This window comes from Electrophorus electricus, unplaced genomic scaffold (genome assembly GCF_041902795.1).
Source record: "Electrophorus electricus isolate QZ-2024a unplaced genomic scaffold, ASM4190279v1 Scaffold266, whole genome shotgun sequence".
NCBI lineage: Eukaryota > Metazoa > Chordata > Actinopteri > Gymnotiformes > Gymnotidae > Electrophorus > Electrophorus electricus.
Genome location: NW_027658546.1, coordinates 8,814 through 15,000, shown reverse-complemented (window position 1 = coordinate 15,000; position 6,187 = coordinate 8,814).

Sequence of the window (6,187 nt, the reverse complement as noted above, 5' to 3'; positions counted from 1 at the left end):
AGAGAGAGAGAGAGAGAGAGAGAGAGAGAGAGAGAAACAAGCCTGGCGCAGCTGTCAGAAAGCTGAGGGCGAACCATCCGTCCACACGCCACCTCTCTTCCATCCTCTAAACGCCCCTGTAAAACAGCGCAGAGGAAACCATTTCACCTCGGCGCCGACCCCGTAAAGGTGGTACCCGTGGCCGGCAGAACAATAAATGCTCATTACACGGCAACCGCCAGGGCTGCTGAGGACTTCATGGGGCCGGCTACGAGAAAGGGCTACATGCGATTCCGATTGTAATTGAAGAAGACGACTGTTTCTTGCAGGCCAAGGCTAGCAGACGGCACAGTGCTGATGGCTGAGCTTGTTGGGGGCTGGACTGCACAGTAGCTGTTTTGCTTATAAAACACACAGAGACTTGGCTGCCGTCGCTAAACGTCTTTCTTCCTGTATCAGTCAATTAGCTGACCACAATGTCCACACTGAGTTCTTTCCTCTGCTTGGGTGTGAGATATAGGAGTAAACTAAATAAGATCACTTATTTTAAAAAATCATAAACTGTATATTCTTCTTTGAAACTGGCTTGTTTGGGGGGTTTTTTCAAAATAATTTAAGACAGACATTCTATTGAAGGTTTCAAGTCGAGACTATTTAAGTATCTCACAATCTATTTCCTGGCAGGCCTCACATGCCTGTATGAAGCCCAACAAACCGGGTTATCTCTCTGGATTTGTCTGAGATGCTTTTTGAAATAGCACATGGATTATTTACTTGACAGGCTTCATATTGAAGTATGCTGTTTCTGACTTGCTGAGGCCAAATACAGGTTCTGAGGCTCTCACAAGTGCTGCCTTTTGTCTGATGGGTAAAAAAAAAAGAGAACCGGTCCTGACCTGCATTCAGTCATAGTGAGGGCCACTCACGATGGTCTTTCACAGCACTGGATGACGAAGCAGAAGACACCTTAAGGTGTGCAGGGCCACTCTGCATTTATGAGGGACAGACATGACAAATATTTCAGAATGCAACTCTGTCCGGGCCCTCCATGCAGCGTGTCCATAGCGGTCCATAGCCAAATTGAAAAATCAATTCCAATTTCAATGACTGGAATAAAGAACACCAGGCGTTGGAGATAAAAAAAAAGAGGCGTTCTTCTCCTGGATCCTCTTTAATTGGAAAGTCATTTCTTCAGGGTATTCTAATGGTTCTGTAGGAAGATTGCAAAATGAGCTGGAGGAAGGTTAATAGCTTGTGTGTATGTGTGTGCACATGTATGTGTGCTCGTGTGTGTGCACATGTATGCGTGCTCGTGTGTGTGTGTGTGTGTGTGTGGGGGGGGTGTTTGTGTGTTTCCTTGCACAGCATCCATCCAACCTTTCTTTCTGACAGAGGCACAGAATGGATAAAAATCTCCGGCTCCAGAGCCTTTGCCCACGTTCCTCACATCTGTGTTCTGCAGGGAGGGAGCAGATCACTAGATTGCGACACTGGTTCAGGCACTTGGCCCCAATGCTAATGTAGAGTACAATCTTTCTTGAAGAAGTCCTGAACATAAAGTGCCCCTTAATTTCAAAGATGATTATTTAAAGATGATCACATGGTATCCCATCCTGGAATAACGGAAAATCCCAGTTAGCTGTTATATTCACACATCTGCACTGTTGCCTTTGATTTCGTTGCCATTACACAGCCTGCTCCAACAGGGGGCGCTGCTGAAGGTACAACAATGTGATGTGAATTTATAAAAGGAACAAACTAATGAGCAGGATATAGTGATGATGTGTGCTTTTTTAAGGTCTCAAAATAGATAATATATAGGACAAATTTATAATCTATAAATAATTATTATAATTATGTCTTTAACATTTGCCCTCTGGCCCAGAAATTGTGAAGTGGTTATGCATTACTAAAATCAACTAATTGATTTCCGTTTGTTTTGCTGAGCTGATTGATTTTAGAAGCTGACAGCAAAGCTTGTGATCTGCATGTATTTCATGATGATATAAAAACTAGACCACCAAAATAGTGTTTTAATGCCAATAATGTTATTGTGGATCTATTCTAGTTATTGTTCCATACAATAGTATAAAGCAGGTGCTTTGTATTGCATTTGTAAGGGTTTTGAGAAAGTAACACAAAAGCATTGCAAAAGTAATATAAAGTGTTATTTATCACACATACCTTATCATTTCATGACTCATTAATTAATTAATAAAATTTGGAAAGTAGCTTCTTCACTTCTGCAACAATTCTAATACTTTTCCGGTAAAGTTCAGTTCAGGAGCAGAGGCAGCAATCCCAGCCCAAAGATAAACTAAGTAAGTACATTTGAAAACACCTGAACACAATCCTCATTGCGACCCATTATAGTGCATTTCACCGCATTTCCCAATGTTTAGCTCGCTTTGTACGCCACTAAATAGAACTGCCGTGTTCGGCGGTTATTGAAGAATGGAGAGTAATCATTGGGCTACGGCTCTATAAAGCAGATTATAGAGCAAGACAGGATATTTACAGATACTGCAAAGGTCAAGAGATTGTCTGTGTCTGGGCTAGATGACAGGGCGGGAGGGTGGAAACCAGGGGGGCAACTGGTGGACACACACAAGAACTCTGGTTGGTTTCATTTCCTGGGAAGAAAGGAAAAGTTAAAAGGTGGCCCCCGAACAAATGGAACTCAATTTCACGGCACATTATCCCTCCCTGTTCCCTTCTCCTGGCTTTCATTTTCATTAAGACCACAGACAAGCATAAATTAATAATTACTGGCCGAATGTCTAAATGCAGGCCACACTCCTGTAGCCTTTCATTTTCCACTGCGCCCTGGCATGTTCATGCTTGCAAAATGTTAATTTAGATAATGTGGCCTGCCCCTTGTCAGATAATTCTGTTTGGTGCTCTCACTAATACATAATGGTCTTTCTGATTAGATGACATTAAGTCTATCTTGTGTTCAATCAAGCCATACCGATTTCCTTCCTCACTGACTCAAAGATGTCCAGATGGGGAACAGAGAGAGAGATATTTGAAAAGTCTTTGATAGTTTCTCAGTTTTATTCAGTTTAATAGTATGGTGAATGTCAAACGAGGCTGAGCCATTAAGTGTACTAATGACGTTAGCAGTGAGCTGTCACTCATGCACGGTCTGACGAAAAGAGCAGAACAGTTTAATCCAAGCACACTGCAGTGATGTGGTTCATATGCGGAAGACTAACTGAAGATACTCTTGGCACAGTACTGTCCACTTTGGTTCAGAGAAGCGTTTGTTTGAAAAACACAAGCAGTACCCAAGCCATATAAAGCTAATAGCTACAGCGGCCCAGGTTAAGATAGCCCAGGAGCTTGCTTGTGTTCACTCTTCATTACTGCCAGAGATATTTGGCTGAAGCTCTCACTGATCATAAGGAGTCTTTCACAGTTGTCTGCACTGGCACAGAGTTAAACAGCAGAGTGAGACTAAGGACCGAGGCCTTAGCACTGAGACGCACGTGTGAAGTGGTCGCCCTTGGAAGAAAGCTTCGAGCGGGCCATCAGCGTCGGCGAGGGCAGTGCCCCCCGGCAACGGTGCAGCCGTGCTTGCGCGCTCGGAACGCGTAGCGCTCGCCGGCAATGCGCACGGCACGCAACACCAGTAATCCATGCAGGATGGTTTTGCTGTTTGCGCTTCACAGTCATGCTTCTGACTGCAATGAATTTGTTTCAGTATGTATATTTGTACGAAACATCTAGCTGCGGGGAAATACCTCACTCAGACAGCTGGAGCAGAGCAAGACATCAAATGGCTCGCAACTGTTCCTGTTCGTAAGAGAAAGAATGTTCAGAGGCTTGAAAACTTGTCTAAAGTGGGGAGACTGCAGTTGAATTGGTGGCCAGTCTACCCAGCCCAGTATACCCAGCCCAGTCTACCCAGCCGGGCCCAGCTAGAGACACCTAACATTGTGTTGTGGGGGGGTGGTTAATGAGCATTTGATGGACAGAAAATTTGTGGGTTTAATATTACCTAAAATCCTCACAGTTCAAGTTTCACACACCAGGGACAGAAACCTTTTATGCCTACAAGAAAAGCTGGACTTCATAATATGAAGTTACAGCCACCCATTGATTGCCACTTTATATGTAGGCTTTTTTTTTCAAGGTTGATTGAAACTTTAACCTCATTTTTTAATAAAGAAGAGAAGGCTGAAATGTTCTAGACCTTGAATTTCTACAATGCTGTGTTGAATTATGCAGTGATCAGTCAATTATTCATCCCAAGCCTGCTCTGTTACAGCTTGCTTTAAAAAGCATGCAAAATGGTCCTTGGAAAGGCACTTCCATGTCAACACATTACCATCCAAACTGCTTACAAGAGACATTTGTTCGCACAATGTCGATACTTGTTCTCTATTCACCAAATTTCAAACATGTGGTGCATAGGGTCAGCTAGTGGGAGGACTTCAGTGATGGTTTACTGACCCCTGAGCATGTAGGTACTTGTACAATACAAAAGCCATGAATTTCAGAATGTTTGGAAGTTGAAGTCCTAAAATACCGTAGAGTTAAGGGTTGCAGAGGCCATGGCACTCTGCGATAACAAAAGCAGCTTTGAACACAAGGTTTTGCCTTGGAATACGGTGCCTATTCAAGCAGAGAGAATGGAAGGTATCATTTCTCAGTAATGTCTGGTGTATTACTGCTTGTGCATGATGGCAAGCTTGAGTGATTTTATTCTACTAGATATTGTCATTGTTCAATAACACGTGTTTTACAACTCAACCATGAACAATTTTGATTGCCCTTCAGATTAAAATATAAGCACCCTGCTTATGTAATATTATACATGACTTTTTTGTTTGGTGCTGAAATTTATACCTCTCCATTAGCATACACAAACAGTAATCTGTTCACATTGGATTGCAACGGATTTACGTTTCGACTCCCCCGTTAAGTGTAGTTAACAAATGTCACGTGAAGCACAGTGACATCTGATCACAAAGCCGCTGTGTGCACAGAAGCCTTTCTGCCTGTGCTATGTGACTCTGCTCTTGCAGGGACTACAACGGAGGTGACTATCAGTTCTTCTCACCTCGCTTTCCTGTGTCACCAAGCATTTCCAAGCCTATTCATCAACGGTAACGCAAAAATAATCTCCAACACAGACAATTTAAAGAATGTTTTTGCTGCTGTAGTTAGTGGCAATGATGGCTAACATAAATGGAGAGAATGTGTTAAGTACGGCAAAATGAATTATTGATATAGGGAAGCATTATTTGATAATCATGTGATCTTATATTAAGATGAATATGAATAATAAAATATACCCACTTAACCACAAACCAGTATGTCTGCATGCATATGGTCATGTATGCTTACACACACACATACACACACACACACACACACACACACACACACACACACACACACACACACACACACACACACATGCACACACACATACACAGAAAGCAAGACAAAATCTATGAAAAGTGGGAAAATAGACCTCAAAACAATTCTCATGGTTTCAGTGTTCATGTTTTCTTTACTGTGATACAAAGTGAAGGGAAACAATATCCTGCTACAGTTTATATACATTTTTTAAATTATTATTTATTAAAAGCCAAGCCCTTTTAATTAAATAGTTTAACTTAAAAAAAGGAATTATCCACAATATTTAGTTTTTTTTACTGTAATTGCTAGGAAGAAACAAGTGTTTATACAATGTGAAAATTCAAGAAATAACAGAAGTATTTTCCCTGTGATCATGGGGCTGCTGTTCTTTTTGGTTTAAAACACTGCCCCTGTACGTCCTGCGTGCTTGACGCTCTAGTGATCATTCGGTGTGAATGTGCGAGTGTAAAATCTTATGAGCCACGGTTTAGTTCCTGCACTCGGCTTTGACTTCATCGGCGGTGCGGTATAACTGCAATCTAGGCGAAGTGTGCAGAGCTGCACGAGGCTCATTTGGTGAACTGCACCTTTCTTTCACTCCTCTATATAATATCTCCTCCTAAAGAAGAAGAATTTATCATTTATTTATTGCTTGTTAGGCCAATTATGCACATAGTCAACTGAACACATCTTTTGTTTGACATGTCTTAAATGAGCCTTGCTGCTTAAAATGAGCAACTGACTTTAAAACACATTTTTATTATCAAACACTAACGTCATATACACTTGAAATACAAGAAAGACAGGCATGACAAACTGTAGAACTTAGTTATGA